The sequence below is a fragment of the Melospiza melodia genome, chromosome Z, assembly GCF_035770615.1.
Source record: "Melospiza melodia melodia isolate bMelMel2 chromosome Z, bMelMel2.pri, whole genome shotgun sequence".
Classification (NCBI taxonomy): domain Eukaryota; kingdom Metazoa; phylum Chordata; class Aves; order Passeriformes; family Passerellidae; genus Melospiza; species Melospiza melodia.
This window is the reverse complement of record NC_086226.1, coordinates 44,382,023-44,399,260: the sequence shown is the minus strand read 5'-3', so window position 1 is coordinate 44,399,260 and position 17,238 is coordinate 44,382,023. Positions and strand designations below refer to the sequence as shown.

The 17,238-nt window shown below is 38.6% G+C and overlaps 1 long non-coding RNA gene across 10 annotated transcripts in view; it reads left to right on the top strand.

Moving 5' to 3' along the window:
• The window catches only part of LOC134431890 (uncharacterized), a 136,086-nt gene that overhangs the window by 7,453 nt on the left and 111,395 nt on the right, over positions 1 to 17,238 (top strand). For 9 of the 10 annotated variants that reach the window (XR_010031135.1, XR_010031138.1, XR_010031139.1 and 6 more), the window contains exons 2-5: positions 3,814 to 4,000; positions 4,413 to 4,697; positions 5,577 to 5,655; positions 7,118 to 7,209. This is a non-coding gene — a long non-coding RNA (uncharacterized LOC134431890). Of the gene's footprint in view, positions 1 to 3,813; positions 4,001 to 4,412; positions 4,698 to 5,576; positions 5,656 to 7,117; positions 7,210 to 9,522; positions 10,083 to 17,238 lie in introns of those variants that run through there. The other variant, XR_010031137.1, reaches the window with a different exon arrangement.

Sequence of the window (17,238 nt, the reverse complement as noted above, 5' to 3'; positions counted from 1 at the left end):
AGTTAATTGGGTGTGCTGGACATGACCTTACATTGCAGAAGGCCAAATGTGTACTGACCTGTATGCAACGTAGTGTGGTCAGCAGGGAGAAGATCTCCCCTCTGATCTGCTCTGCTGAGACCCCACCTGCAGGGCTGCATCAGCTCTGGGGTCCCAGCACAGGAATGACGTGGACCTGTTGGAGTGCATCCAGAGGAGGCCACTAAGCTGACAGAGGGATGGAGCGCCTCTCCTGTGAGGAAAGGCTGAGAGGATTGGGTTTGTTCATCCTAGAGAAGAGAAGGCTTTGAAATTACCTCATTGCAGCCTTCCAGTACCTGAAGGCAGCCTGCAAGAAAGATGTAGAAACACTTTTACAAGGACAGGTGAAAGGGAGAATGGTTTCCAACTGAAAGACAGGAAGTTTAGATTAGATACTAGTAAGAAATTCTTTCTTGTGAATGTAGTGAGGCATGATAACAGGTTGCCTACAGTAGCTGTTGATGTCCCTTCACTGGAAGTGTTCAAGGTGAGTTTGGATGGGACTCTGAACAACCTGCTCTAGTGAAAGGTGGTGCTGCCCATGGCAGGAGTTGGAATTGGATAATTTTTATGGATCATTTCAATGATTCTATGATATGAACCAACCCATTGCATTTTGGCAAAGTAATGCTGCTTCAGACTGTGTTTTTGACATGTTACAGAGAACTTCATTCTTCACAAGAAATGTGATAGGTGAAGGCAACTTTTAATCTAACAAAAAGGTGATTCCAGAAAAAAAAATCATCCAGTCATAACCAGGGTATCATACAAGGGATTAATAACTGTGAAGAAATTGTAAGTTCACATGGTCTAGCTTAGCCAGAAACATTTCTGTGTTATGAAGATGTGTTCCTTTTAGAAATCCCAATGATTTCTAAATCATTGTTTTTCAGCCTCTTTACATGTTTCCTACTTTATTGCATATAAATTCTGCTACTTAGCTTGCAGGAGTGTTGTGTTCATTGTTGCAGCAGCTTTGCCTGCTGTCGGTCTGAGAGCTAGAGGCTGTTTGGCCTTTGCGATCTTGTTCAGTGACCTGTGCATGTTAGACTTAATGGCAGTTAAAAAGCATTGTTTTAATACATGATGTTTTAATCTAGCTGTGTAATGTACTTGAGTTAACTCACAATCATGTGCTTGACAGCTCTGGATAGGATACTGATGATGATACTTACTGTCCAGTTTGTCTTGTGCAATAAAATGTAAGTTAGCTGAGACAGCTAGGAGGTAGTTAGCCTCTGGCAAAGAAAGTTCTCAGAACAGCTGTAGCTGTATACTGTTTTCATACCTTGGAAAAATCTTTATACTTTCAGAGACTTAGGTATAAATTCAGAAAAAAAAGTCTGTCAGCAGATGAAATTTTGAGGCTTAGCAAAGACTATTCTCACCAGCTTTGCTAGAGATCTCCTATGACAAATTACTGAACTCTTCAAGGTTCTACTAGGCTCACATAGTGCTTCTTTCATTACAGCTCTGACAGAAATTTTAGTAGTTTGAAATAAAATATTTTAATAGGACGCTACCCCTTGGGTAGGCTTCCTCTCCCATAAATCATAAAACATGTTCTTGGAGTTGGTCTATTAGATTCTTAAATGTTTGTGGAGATTATACTACCGGGTCTATGTTTGATCGTGCTGTTCCAGTTTAACCTGTGATAGCTGAGGTGTGGGTATGGCACTGCTTCTTAAGCCAAAACCATGCAGTGGCTTTTGCTGTGGGGCTTTGTCTGGGGATATGGAGACTGTCAGTGCCAACTTCACTAAGTCACCCTGTGCTTTCCATGAAGAGAAAATTCAGCCAGTTGAAGAGACTTTACATCATGGAACACTCCATTGTCCTGGCTGGCAGGAGCAGAATGGTGTGTTAGTAATGTCTAACTGCTGCAACAGTGTGCTGCAATGCTTGAGTCAGAGCCCAATATCCTTTGCCATGTACTCTTTAATACTCAGGTGGAATATAATGTATGTGTGAGACTGTTATCACAATCAAAACATTCTGTTCTTGTCCACCTGATTTTTTTTTTTTTTTTTTAGGATTTTTAAAAGCCTTCATTAGTCTCAAAGCCTTTGTCTCAAATATAGATCTATCTAGGTTCATGGTTTTCAATTATTTTCCTAAAATAGAGAATAATCAGAATTCTTTTTAAATGAAAAACTTGAAGTAATGAAAAACGTTAGGGCTATAAACTTTATTTTTTAATGCTTTTTGTAACTAAAGGAGCAGAATTGGATACTATTTTTAAACAGTGTTAAAATCTGTTTCTGATAAGAAGATACTCAGAGGAGTTAGAAGCTTGTAGCAGTGTTGTATTCATATTGCTGTTATCCTATTTCTAGAGTCCTGTACTGTTGTATTCATATCGCTGTTACCCTATTTCTAGAGTCCTGTACCTTCTAGATGGTTTTCTCATGAGCATCTCTTCTCAGCAGTGTTGTTCCTGCTGCTTCGTCAGGGCTCCTCCATGGGTCCTCCAGACTGGGAAACCCACCCCCTTTTATCCCAGTGTTCCTCATTTGCCACAGCTGCTGCCCAATTAAGGACATCACAGCTGTAGCTCATTTAGAACAACTAGGATCAGGGCAAGGCCACTTACACAATACATATATTTTACAAGGACTCCTACTACATTCATACGTATGTTTACAATACGTATATTCAGGCCCCTGCAGCACAGAACTTATCAATAGTTTTCAAATATTTCTGTTATCAATTGTCATGAAACAAATTTTTTTTCCAACTTTCACTTCCTCTAGAGTGTGTAAAACGCATGCAGTTAACCAGCCATTCTGAATTTCTGAAAATTTACAACTTACTGAAAATATCTGGGACTTTTCTGCAAAATTAATGAGGACTTTTTCCACTATAAGATTTGTATAGAATGACATGCTCAGAGCAATAACAAAATAGAGCAAAACAACTGTCAGGTTAATCCCTGCAGCAGAGAGTGGGAATCTGGCAAAAAGTTGTCATCTCTTGTTACCTGTCTAGTTATAGAGGTGTTATAAAGTGTCTTAAATGACATAAGAGTTCTTGAAGTACATTAATATTAGACAATAAAGAGAAAGATTCAACTAAATCATAACATACTAGTATCTGGAAGAAAGTAGATAAATTTAATACCTCAGAGTTAATTTTTTCAGGATAAAAGATGAAAATATCAAGGAAAATAAGCCATCATGCAACTGTGGATTTGTACTGGAGAAGTGTTTGTCTAATAGGGGTTTAACTCTCTTGCACTTGCTAATTTCAGTAAATGTAAAGGGGTGCATTTAAATGGGTCATCTCTAACTAAGTTTGGAAAGCAGAATGATTCCATTCCAGGGAGGCCAATAAGCTAAGTAAATATACAGGCCTTAGTTACAAAGGGCTTGATATTAATATTTTGGGTGATGAAAGTAGGTTGATACATTGTTGTTAATATTATATTGTCCATAATGCTTATAATTTTGTGAATTGTTTCTTGTATTATTTATTGGCCCATTGTATTTACTTCTTATTTAGCAGGGCATATTGATTTTTCTAAGTGTGTCAGAGGTAAAGTCCTCTGCCTCACTATTGCCTTCATGCATTCTTATATGTGCCAACAGTATCACTAAGGACAGTGGTTGTACACCTTTTGCCCCTGACTGCCATCTGCCTTTTCACCAGGCCCAGTATTGTGAGTAAATTATCGAGCAAAGTAGGCTGTCAGTGTAGTATGCCTGGGTATAAGTGTGTGTTGACGTTTAGGTTCAGGAATGTTAGTATGTGTGGTAAGCAGCACAGATTCGTAATTGTTTTAAACTTTCTCAGGAGTCTTTCAGAAAACACAGAAAACCTGAATTCTGCTGGTGAACTACTGAACCTCTTCTAAGACTGGATGCATTAAGAATAATTAACAAGGAAGACAACAAATTTGTGAGTGGATAGATGCAAGCAGACTGAGAAGAGTAGTAAGACAGCCATCCCTCCACTGACCAAATAAAGTGACATTTAAAAGGTAACTGGAAACCATTACTGGAGTGCTGCGTAAGAAAATCCCAGGGACAAGAAAACAAATATAATCAGTTACAAAAAATAAGCTATTATAGCCCTAGATGTAAGGGATATAATGATAAAATAATCCCCAAGCTAGCAACAGTTTAGTTGGAGATGAAGTTGTGTAAGGACTGAAACAGGTATGAACCACATGGATATCTCTTGCAAAGCATTCATTATCCTGCTCCACTGTGAACAAACCAAGCTATTTTTTTATCATTAGAAAATTATTAGAGGCACTATTATTATAATTATTAATTAATTGGGAATTATAATCATAAATTGTCTCTTTTGTGAAAGAGGTGATAATGGTTGTTGAAACAGGAGAATTGTTTTGAAGTAATGATAAGAGTTATGTCTCTTCCTTCTTTTAGCAACTCTTCCCACATCACTCCCACTGCATTCAGCCATTGCCCTGCCTGTTCAGGGGGACTTGCAAGAGACTAAATTTGCTACTTCTGATTTGTCCTTCCATGGTGTAGGACAAGCAGGAGAAGAAAAAAAATGTGGTGCTTTTGTTAATCCTGTTTGCTTCTGCTGCTGCCTTGCATCCCTCCAACTCTTTCTTCAGAAGCTAAGGTTATGCAAGTAGCAAGTAAAACCAACTCTTCAGGTTGCTGAAACAACTGATTATTTCTGTCTTATCCCAAATAAAACAGGTAGGTTGCTCTTCTGAATTGCTTCCTACTTTGCCTGGGCCAAAAGCTGTTTTTTTCACTTGATACTCTGAACAGGCTGCATTTTAGAAAGAGCTATGTTCAGAGCAATCTAAATAAAGGTTGCACAGGCATGTCTGTTTCTGAAGCTGCTGCACAGAGGGAGGGCTTTCCAGAAGAACCCCTGAGAGCAAAGGTGTGGCACAAATCCTTGCACACGGCACATCCAAACTGGAAGGTTAACCCTAAATACACTGGCATCATGCTAAATTCAGAAACCATCCCAAAAGTTAAGTAGAAGTTGTCCACTTAGAAACTGATTGGCTAGATGGGTAGATTTCTAGCTAGTCTTGTTGCCTGGGGAATTGGCCTGCAAAACCTGTGTTTGTCACAGCATAGAATTTCTAAATAAAGGAGTTGGACCCTTATGCATGAGTAAGGGCAATAGCAGCAAGTTGTCGTTCCTGTCCAGCTATCAAAAACTTGTGGACTGTTGGAGAATAACTCAAATACACTGGGTTTCACTGCTTTGTAGTCAGCATCCACAGAGAACATTGACAGGATGTGAAACTGTGTTACTCAGGCAGTGATGAGGCTCCATTATCAGCATCATTGATGTATTCATTGCTATTCCTTTATTCCTATACATCACCCATTAAACATGCAAAATTTTGGCTGCTTTGAAGAATGAAGGATCCCCCAAAATATTGGTCCTTCTACATACTCATTCTCTTTCCTATACTTATTTCCTGTGGGTTAGAGTGGATGGGGCTTTTTATTTGTTTTGTGGGGGGCTTGTCCATATTTTTGTTTATTTGGGTTTTTTTGTAAGTCTGCCTTTAAATATACCTGAAACTTGATTAATTGCATCTGTATTCCTAGCTGGAGTACACGGTCTGCCTAGAAGAAAAATAGTCTTTTTCTTGCATGAGAGAGAGGAGCTGAGGAAGCACAAGAGAAGGTAAGAGTAAGAGGAAAGTCATAATGGGAATAAGAAACAAACTGAGTTAAAACTAAATTATGGCAAAATTTTCAGGCCAAGGAATGTAAAATGGAGATTCCTGGCATTTAGTGGGAAGCACATTTGACTGGGCCAGTTCTTTTGCCTCCTCATGACTGGTGCAGGTTTTTCAGGTAGCTAGCATATAACTTTAAAACTAACTTCTATGCTTTGTTTCATCTGATAGGCGTACTTGGAACACCCTGTATAAGCGACTTCACACAGAAGCAATTATTGATTGTAGTTGGTTAGAGGATGATCTTAGGGATAAAGAAAACTTTGTAGAGATTGTAAACAAGTAACATTTTTATCATGCTGCTCTGGCTCACGTATGCTATTGTTTTGTTATGGTTAAAGGAGTGTTATAACAATTTAAGAAACAAGTGCGTTATTGCTGCTGCAGTTGTGGAGAGGCTGAATTGAGGGTTAAGGCAATCCACCTTCAGAGATCTCAAATTTCAGTCATTATGAAAGTGCTTTTTACCAGGCATAGCTTATTCATTTCAAGGATTATGTTGTTGTGTAATTTTACTCAAGAAACAGCCTGGCTATTAGCAGACACTGGTGAGTAGAAAATCTGTTTCAAGGACTGTGATTGCAATAGCTACCACAAGCAATGCAACAGACCATACAACCTGCACATCAGTTTGGGAGTGGAGGTCTGCAGTTATATTGAAGATTTTATTTAATGGCCAAGCTTTGCCACAGGCTCTCTGGAAAATCAAAGCATTGGTTTCAAATTGGCGAGAAAATTGGCAAAGGTGTTAGCATAGATGACTTGAAAGGTCATAGATTGAATCTTTTCTACTTTGTTTCTGAAAGTACATGTGTTAATCTGGGTTTGTCCCTCTTTGGAAATTCTTTTAATTTTAACTCAGATAACAGCAAATTATTTGCTGCCAAAGCATTATGGAACTATGCTGCACACAGCTACCGTATTTTCTTGTCCTGACAAATACTACTTTCACTGGGGTTTTTTGTACCTTGGCTTAAAGAAAGTGGCATTAAATTGCATTGGAAGCTAAACTGAGTAGACTGTATTGATACTCCTGTTCAGATCTCTTATACTGGCCTCCTTTTTATGTACTCCTGGCATATAGAGCCATGTTAACATGTGATGGTAGAATTTCTAGATAAGCATGCCATGATGATGCATTTTCTCCCCTAGTAGTTCCTTAATCTACAATTATACTGTGGAGAATAATATTCTTGTGCTGAAAATGTAATTTGGCCAAACACCTAAGTTCTTGAAAGTTAGATAATCTCCACTTTGAAAGCACAAAGAGCAGAGTGTGATTTCCCTGAAAGAAAGAATAAATTAGTGGTAGATATAGGGACAGTACACTGAGGTCAACTCTTTTTCCAATGATCTAGGTGGCAGAAATGTTGAATTCATGTTGAAAGAGTGAATTTCCTCTTTCAGCTCGATAATTTGCATTAATTATTTGATGGGAAGAAGAGGGATATTCTGAAGGCATTCTGTAAAATAACCATGGTCAACAAGAATTTTGACAGGTAGGTTTAAATACTTGTAGTTTTAAATTTGGGTTCTCTTTAGTAAAAATTCTTTTGAAAACAAGCTGTCCAAGAAGAGATAGTGAAAATAAATAGTGACTAATCTTACCCTTGTAATGATTTGCTGAGTAACTTCACGAGGTGGAAGTGTTTGTAGGAGGATGTACTTTGATTTCAAATAAAGCAGGGTTTGTAAACATATTCAAATCACTGTGCACATGGCAGCTTTGTTTGCTCCTAGAACCTATGCTAGATTGGTGATATATTAGAAATCTCATGCAACATTTATATTATTGTGTAATTAATATCTTTAAAGGTTTGCTAAAATACTTTGCAGATTTTTTTCTAATACCATAGAAGTTCTGCTATCCTTCCAATCATAGATTTTTACATTACAAAGTTATTTTAGTGCCCTCTTCAAAAAGCACATTACAAGTGTGCTGCTCTATTGGGCCTTGCTGGCTTGCCTGCTAGCTGGATGCTGGCTGGGTATCTGTGACTGTTCAGTTCCAAAAGAGCCATTTTGTGGTTGTGGGGTTTGGAGATTTTTTTGCAGTATGATTCAAAATCCACTTTCTTCAAGATCCACCACCCACAACTACTTTTTGGCCAAATTTAAGACTGAAAAGAGGGAACCTAGTAGTGACTTAGTCACTTCTGTTGTGTGCCAACAAGTTGCTCGTTTGCTGATTAGCCACCTGCTTTTGATCTGGATTATATCCAGACCTGCTCCAGCTGGCCAGAGAATGGGAATGTCAGCTGTAGTCAAGGATACCTGCAAAGCACTGAGAGCTGCAGTAAAGCATCTTTGAAGAAAAGCACAGGGAAAGGCAAATTAAAGGGAAGGCAAGGGAAAAACAGAGGCAAGGAGCCAATTTCTGATCTCAGCATCACTGATGTCACCAATACAAATTTGGTCCACAGAGTGCTGAGGAAATGAGAATAGAAATAGGTCAGAGGGAAAGGTGACAGACTAGCACAGGTGACAGCAAAGGGAAAATTAATTGTGTCTCAACTGTAATCTTAATGGCTACTCTGCTTTAACACTTGAAATGTCTCTTACTCATCCAAGAGCATAAAATTAATAAAATCTTTCCTACAGTCTGCTTGTATTTCATAGCTGCTCCAGACAGGAATTTTTACTAGTGATGCACCCATCTGCAGATTCATTTGAAAAGCAACATGCTTTTCAGATCTAATGAAGATGAAAATATTTAAATCTCCTCATGTTTCAAGTGAAATCCTATAGTAACAAACATACTTATACTTAAGATCTTCTTTCTTGTAGTGTTCTACGCATTGCTAAGGTTTACTTATTTTGCTGGTGAATATCAACAAGTTTCAACTATTCTTTAGAACATGTCTTTGTAGAAAATTGCAGCAAACACACAAAAATTTTCTTCCTGAAATATTTTCTTTTGAAATTGGTCATGAAACTCTATTTGTGAATCAAAAAAGATGAAAATAAATGTTAAGTTTGCTGCAAGGATTTTTTACTTGTTTCATTAGACTATTCATTCTGAAATTAATTTTTCTTCTTCTAAAGTAAGGAACAGAAAATATGCATGAAAACCCCTCACCTGCTTTCAAGTATTCTTCAATCTTAAAAAGTTGTGCTTAATTATTTGTTTACAGTGAGTCCATTCTTTAAGTTTTTGAACATTTGCCCCTGGAAAGTTGTTGATTTGTTGGGGTTTTTCAATGTTTTGGTTTGGTTTTTGAATTTTTTTTGGAGATTGACCAACAATCATAAAAACTAAGGCAAATAGTCAATTTCATGTGTCTAGCTACCACAAGGGTTAATATCATTCAGTATGATAATATACATTGTAGTTATTGACTTTCACTAAAGAGAAATAAGGCTTTGGAATTCTTTGTCCTCTTGAATAGCACTATGATTTTTGGAAGTGTTTGAGAAGTCCCACTGAACTGAGGGAAAGGCAGCAATGTCTTATATTCCTATTTTCAAATACTAGGAGGTCTGATCTAGCAGTAAGGTGTGCTGGGTTCATTTTCTGACTGTTGCCTTAGAAAGAACAGGGGTTTTTTGCAGAAGTTTTTTTTTTTTAAGTGTGCATTTATAGGAGATTGTCTTTGACTTGAAGCTGACAGACTTTGTTGTCTGAAAAATCACCTCTCACAAAAAAGAAAAAATCTCCTTCCAGTTAGTTACAGTCTTTGACATAACTAAGAGATACTGTATATTAAAATATAGACATACCACTGCCCCTAGATACAAAACTGTCATCTGAGGTCAACAGTTTACATCAATAAGATATTTGAAATTCTCATTTCCATATATTTCTGTTGCAGGTTGATTTCTTTTGTTGTATATTCCCCTACCCACAAAACTTTGCAAGTGGAAGGAGTCTTACAGTCAGACAAGCCCCTGTGGAACAGCTGCTCACACGGGACTGTCCTTGTACTTGAGCAGCATTGCCTGCAGAATTTAACACTTGTCATGTTTACAGATTTCCAGCTTGAAACCTAAACCGAGCAGGTGTGTGATTAGCTAATTAACACAGCCAGCTGAGCTTTTTAAAATTAATTTAAGTATAAAATATATAGCATACAGATAGCAGTTTTAATACTTCTGGATGAGGTCATTCCTCCTAATTTGGAAGCAGATTCAGTAGGAATAGATATCTATTTAGCATCAACAGGATTGTATGATAGTCTAATGAAAGTCAAATCATGTTATTCAGCAAATATTTATGTTTAAGATTAGGAAATACCTGTAGGTTTTTGCAACTCAAACTTTTCCAAAGTTGAAGAAATTTCAGAATGTAAGATGTCTTGCTGTAGTAGGTTTATAAAATACCTTAATGCTATTATTTTGGAAAAGAAATAAATATCATTGTTCTTTGTTTTCATTCTTGTTATTTCTGCATTTCTTGCAGAAATTTTTTTATTTCTCTTAGCAGCAGCTGGAGCTGAGTTGTGCTCCACATCTTCCTAGTAAAATTTGTACAACCATTCGGGAAAGAAATTTGCATTAAGCTTGCTGGTATAAACTTCAGTATGCTATAAATGCAGCCAATGCACTTTTTACCAGGGCAGCTTCTTTATTGGTCCACTGAAAAATGTTCTCTCTACAGTGATCCTACTTGTAAGAGTGATCTGCTCTTTGTTGTATGCTTAGTAGGAAATGTGAGTGAAACCTGGGATGAATTGTAAAAGTTTCTTCCCTTCAAGCTTGTTTGGCTTTTTTTTTATCATGTCTTAAGTAAAAAGTCTGCTCTTGCAAAGGTAACCTTCGCCATTTAGCTGGAGAAGGAGTCATGAGGTGATCATGTGCAGCACACCTCCATGCTTCCCTCTCAGCGGTTCCTCCTTTCCTCTCTGGCAGCTGCTAGATTGGAGGTGAACCCTGTCCTGCACTGGGCTGGTCCAAACCAGATTCCACTTCACCTGTTTCCAAATAAAAATAATCATCTTTCCAGGTTGAGGCTGCAGTCAATTGCCAACATTTGCTAACACAAAGCATGCCTGTGAAGATGTGTATTGATGACACAGGACCATAATTCTCATAAGGTCTGATTTCAGGCAAGTGCTTTTATTAACATCCCTGTTATATGCCACTCATGGACAATATCCCCCTGATGCATGAATTGCAGCCAGGAATAATGAGGACATATTAGGAGCTCTTAGGAAATGAGATGACACTTCAGCATGACCATGACTACGGTTTATGACTGATATCATAGTGGTGGGGTCGCTCTGATCTCTTGTGGAGTGATTTGCCACACATTACAGAATACATGCAGAAAACTTTACTAAACCATATGTAGTAAAAAGATCCTGAAATCCCTAATAAAAATGTTTCTCCAAATTCTGCAGTGCAGAGTATCAGATGAATGTGAAGTATATGTATCAGGAATGCATTAAAAATCTGGTTTTGTCTAAGAATAAAAGTGCATTTGACCTCTTAGGAAAAATTGAATTTAGCACAATCTGAACAAATACTTTTCTGTTGGCAATGCCTGCTGTTCCCTAAAAGGATAGTCTAGTTGTTCATAGGATTTTTCTTTCCTTTGTTGCTTGTACAGTCTCACATATTCTCCAAGAATAAGAGTAAAGAAATTGGTACTTCAGCCTCATCTTTCTAGCTCATAGAAGTGATAGAGAAGACAAGATCCTATTTCTAAGCAAGAACATTCCATTTTCTAGCTTATAGACCACAGATAATGCATGTGAAATTGCTTGGGGAAGTTCTCATGATCTCTTGGGAAAATTACAGAAGAGCTGCTTCATTCTCATTCTTTCTTAAATCGGGTTAATGTGAAAAGCAGCCTCTATATATCTTGAATCAAGGCACAGTATTCTTTAAGTTGCCTAGATGCTTTGTAATCTAGGCAACTTGATTTAGAAAATTATATTTGTCTTGATATGGTGTCAATAACAATATTTGCACAAAAGAATAAATTTTAAATGTTTTTTATTCTATCCTGCATTTTCAAATTATTTGATTCTTTTATAGTTTTTCAATCTAGTCACTTAGTCATTCCTGTAACTTCCTGTAGTTCAGAGATTCCTAGATAATATGCTGCAAGTACTGAGAATAGTTGGAGGTTAAAAGAAGTGCCAAAATCTATCTGGTTTAATCTTCGCCGTGGTTTGAAGTAAGAAGACCAGCAAGGTATGCTTTAAATGCCAGTTGAAAGTCAAAGAGCCATCTAAAATGTAGGAAGTGCTTTTTGAACTCTCCAGGAACTGGATTTATATAATAAATATGTATAGCTTATCTATAAGTCTTTTTATATTCTGGCTTCTTCACCTTGCAACAGGTCTGGTTGCAGGCAGAAGGCATTCCTTCAGAGTTTTGGTGATCCAGTCTACTCTGAGTGTCACTGAAGTGGTGGAAGGTGGTGTATTGCTGCTTTCCTACAATAACATGCAAGTAGCTCTTTAACGTAAATACCCATATTGCTTCAAAGCTGGTGCAGGTAGTTTGCCCATAACGGGTTCATATTTTGTCCTGAAACTGTAATCCCATTGTTTTTTTCCAAAAGTTGGAATATCACTCCTGTAAGAATGTACCCTGTAAAAGGCTGGCTATGTGTTGTGCTATGTGTTTCTCAAAGCTTTTTAGAAAGCTTTTACAACAAAGATGTTTTTAGAGAAAAATATTTTTCAGCTTTCAGGTATAACTACACCTCCAGATATAATTAGAATGTGATTAGGCTGGTTTCCCCTAATTTCAGTAATTTCTCAGCATTTTTGCTGTAACATTTTCCTAGGCATTGTGACAGAAGGGGAGAACTTAACATTCTTAGTATCTTTTGATCATCTATGTCATTTAACTTGTTCTGATGCATCTGCCATTGCAAAGGAAACTAAGTTTTCATACCTGGGGCATATCTTTTCAATTACTTTTACAAGTAATTGTAAACATTATATATGTAGTTTTTAGTATAAAGACATAATACCACCCTGGGGGCAGGCACTGTGCCTGGAACTGTCCTGCTGGACAGACCTCGACAGGGCAGGAGAAAATATTTTATAGATAAGGAACAATAAACAACCTTGAGATGGAGAGCTGGAGATCTCTGACTCATTCTTCAAGCGCTTGGGCTAGGAAAAGAGACTTTTAACATTCTCGGGGTCACAGTGACACAAAAGGCCCCGAGAGACTTTGATCCTTCAACAGTCACAGGTAGGACAAGGGACTTGAGAGAAGTGGGAAGCCTGACTGCCAGTGCAGACTGAGGCAAAGAACTCGGTGAGTACCTCAGCCTTCCAGTTTTCACAAGTTCACCCTTCTCCCTTACCGGGATTGATACACTCTACTTGCTTTCTTTTCTGACTTATGTTCTTATAAAATCCCTTGTTGTTCTTCACATCTCTTGCCAAGTCCTGTTCCATCTTTGCCTTGACTTTCCTGATGCCATCCCTACACATCCAAATTATATCCCAGTAGTCTCCCCAGGTTACCTGTCCCTGCTTTCACAGGCTGTACATTTCTTTCTTACTCCTCAATTTGATGAGCAGATACTCAGCCTTGCCAGTTTCCAGCCTGCCTTCCATGATTTCCTACACATTGAGATAAAGATCTCTTGTGATCTAAGAGAGTTCCCATCAGCCCCTCTCTTCTTAGGGACCTTATTCACCAAATTTTTTCCAACAGCTGGAAGTCCACTCTTGCAAAGTTCAGGATCTTGATTTTGCTCCTTGCCAGGCCCAAACTCCTTGATATCATGAACTCAACCAGGGTGGTTGTTACAGCCAAAGCTGCTTCTGATCTTAACTCCTTTGATATGCTTATCCATCACATTGGTGAGTACCGGGTACAGTAATGTCTCACCTCTGGTTGGTTTGTCTAATACCTGTGCTGGAAGTTGTCCCCCACACTTTCCAGGAGTCTCCTGGATTGCTTGCTGTATTGATTTCCTGTCGCAGACATCTTTTCATGAAAATCCTTTCCTTAAGATTTTTTCCTCCTGAGAAGCTGAGAGGCTTCAGGAACAAATTGTAAACAATGATTATCTGCTGCTGTGGAATGCAACAGGTGCATCTTTGATTGGCCCATCTTGGATGTTTATAATTAATGGCCAATCACAGCCAAGCTGGCTCAGACTCTCAGCCCAAGCCACAGACCTTTGTTATTCATTCCATTCTATTCTTAACTTACCTAGCCTTCTGAGATGAGATCCTTTTCTTCTATTCTTTTAGTGTAGTTTTAATGTAATATATATCATAAAATAATAAATCAAGCCTTCTGAACATGGAGTCAGGTCTCCGTCTCTTCCCTCAATGTAAGATTCCTGTGAAGACCCTCACAATTTCCCAGTTGGAGTCCTCATCAGGATGAGAGCTTGTGACCATGATGCTTCCTGTATCTGAAGCAAAATGCCTTGTTGAAAGACTCCCTCTAATCAGGCAGCCTATAGCAGACTCCTGTCACCAAGTGTCCTTTGTTAATTCTGTCCTTGGTTTTCACCTACAAGGTCTCAGTCTGTTTATGGCTGTTTATCAGGGACACCTCTTCACAATCTAGCCCTGCCTTAACATTGAGCACAACACCTCCCACCCCTCCTTACCAGCTTTTCTGTTCTGAAAAGCTTGTGGCCCTCAACTGCAGTTCTCCAGTCATGTAACTCATGTTCTATGTTTCTGTGATAGCAATTAGGTCATACTTTTCTAACTGCACTGTGGTTTCCAACTCCTCTGGCTTGTTACCTGTGCTGCATGAATTGCTGTAGAGGCACTTTAGCTGGGCTATCCACCTCCTCATCTCCTGGGAAGGGCCCTCTCTAATTCTTTTGGGATGATTTACAGGTATTTCCCTGCTGTTCCCTAAGTCCTGTTGTTCCTGGTTCATTTCAGATAAACCTGTAGACCATCCTCTTTCTCTGCTAAAAGTAGTTTAAAGCTCTTCTAGTATGTCTTGCCAGATTGTTCCCCAGAATAAGTGTCTGAGTGCTTCAGTACTGAGGCTTGCTTAAGCACAGCATAGAGATGTAGCAGTGTTTGTAAAAGGTATTCCTAATTCTGCAGAACCCTGAAGGCCAGAGCATGAAAAACCATCTGGAAATAAGAGAAAGGAAGGAATATTGTGCAGAGTCTAATAAAGTCTATTCTTTTTTTTTTTGTGAGAAAGCTGTTGAATGTGTGACTATGCTCTCAACAACAAACAATGCCTAAATAAGCAAGTAAGGTCAACTTCTTAATAATGATAATCAAGGTCAACATTTTTAAAAGTGCAGACTACTAATTACAGAAATATGGGGCCTAATCTTAAAGTCTTTCCCACAGAGAGAATTTTCTTGGCTACACTAACAGTGCTCACCAGAGTAGATATTGGAATCATAGAATGGTTTGTGTTAGATCTTTGTGTATCGGACTCATTGCCATGGGTGGAGACACCTTCTGCTAGACTAGGTTGCTTGGAGTTCCATCCAACCTGGCCTTGAATGCTTCCAGGGACAGGACAGCTACAGCTTCTCTGGGGGACCTGTTTCTGTGCCTCACGACCCTCTTAGGAAAGAATTTCTTTTTAATATCTTACCTAAATCTACTCTTTCAGTTTGAAGCCATTCCCTCTTGTCCTGCCACAAGAAGCCCTTGTAAGAAGTCCCTCTCTAGCTTTCTTCTAGACCTTCCTTACATACTGGAAGACTGCTTTAAAGTCTCCCCAGAGTCGAGTCTTCTCCAGGCTGAGTAAGTCCAGCTCTCTTAGCATATCCATTATAGGAGTGGTGTTCCATCTCTCTGATCTCATTTGTGGCCTTCCTCTGGACCTGCTTCAACAGGTCCTTGTCCTCCTTATGTTGGAGCTCCAGTTACATTATGTATAATGTTTCCATAAGTGATCCATTCATAGATGCAGACAAAAATTATCTCATTTACCTTCTTCAGTCATGAAGGATATACTTGGGCTTAAAAGCATAATTTCTTTAGAAGCTCTTTGAGCAGATTCAAAGGTGACCAAAACTCAAGTGTTCCCAATTTTGTTGATCGTTTAAGGTTTCCCTTCTGCAGAGTGATTTAAATTGAGCTGGCAAATGGAGTAGATGAAAACAGGCAGACTTTCATCTTATTTCATTGTTTATGACAGATTGGGTGGTGCCTGGAGGAAGGTGCATGTATAAACAAGCTCTAAGGTAAAATATTGGCAAGTCTGCAAATGCTGAAAATTGAGCATGCATCATGCTGAAATGATGCTTTCTCAACAGAGAAAAACAATCTTTGTAGGTGTTTGTCTCAGAGATGTTTCACAAGATGTCTAAGGTTTTTGGAAGAAGTAATACAGATGCCAGACTTGTTAAACTTTCTCTGAAGATTAACCTGTACCCACTGAAAATGAAATTAAATGTACTAACTAGTAATTCCCTTCTCTCAGTAGGGAAAATAAATTCATTAGTTTTGCTAATTGAAATGTGTTAGGTAAATTTAGATGAAACTGTGCCACTTTTCCTTCCCTACAAGTTCCTCACTGCTGTAACAATGTTTTCCACAGTAGTCAGATTTGCAAGAGGTTCTTTTTCCTTTGATGCTGAAAAGCGAGAATTTGCTGCAGCTAGTGCTCAACTTTTTCTGTTGCAAACCTTCCTTTCAGAAAATATATCCAACTTCCCACATCTCTCTGGCCATGGGACAAGGTATAACTCTGTTTGACACTTAGTTTTGTCTGCTGAATGGGTGTTTTCTTAACTTTTGTAAATACTTGAATAATTATAATTTTATTCCATTTTAAATTTTCACTCACAGATTTGGGTAAATATGGTATTAACTAGCATTTTCTCTTTCTCTATAATTTTTGGAAATGAGCAAATATTGCCCTTGTTTTGCAGGCTGGCAGTCAGGACAGAATTGTTAAGTCATTTAAGTAAATTGTTAAGTCATGGAAGAGTTTAGGCACCTAGAAACTAAGTGGAAGCATGGAATCCATGAGGGCAACAGAACCTTAGCCACTGAGGTGGGTGGGTGTTTATAGCAGAGTCAAGTACAGCAGGTTGCTCAGTGCTGTGTCTCTTTGGTTTGAATATCTCTAGGGAAAGAGACAACCATCCTCTCTGGAAAACCTGTTCTTGTGTTTGGTCACCGTCACAGTATTTTTTTTCCTCATGGTTAAATGGAGCGTCTTACTTTGATTTGTGCTTACTGCCTCCTCTTCATTCACTGGGTATTACTGGGAAGAGTCTCACTCCATTTTCTTTATTCTCTTCTGTTGGTTGTTTATATGCATTTATAAGACCCTCCTGAGACTTCTCTTCTTCAGGTGGAACAGTTCCAGCTCTCTTAGCCTCTTTATGTGAAAGGTGCTCCAATGTACTGTGTTTGTGGTCTGTCATCAGACTCACTCCAGGAGGTTCAATGTGGCTCAGACCTGGATCTAGCATCTGTGTGTGCATCACCAGTGCAGAGCAGGGAAAGAGGATCTCCTTGTTTGGCTTACTGGCAGTGCTCTTCCTAAAGCAACCCAGGATACCACTGGCCTTTTTTTCCTCAGGGGCACACATCTGGCACATGGTCAGCTTGTTGATTCAGACCTCCAGCACATTTTCTGACAAGCTGCTCTTCAGCTGT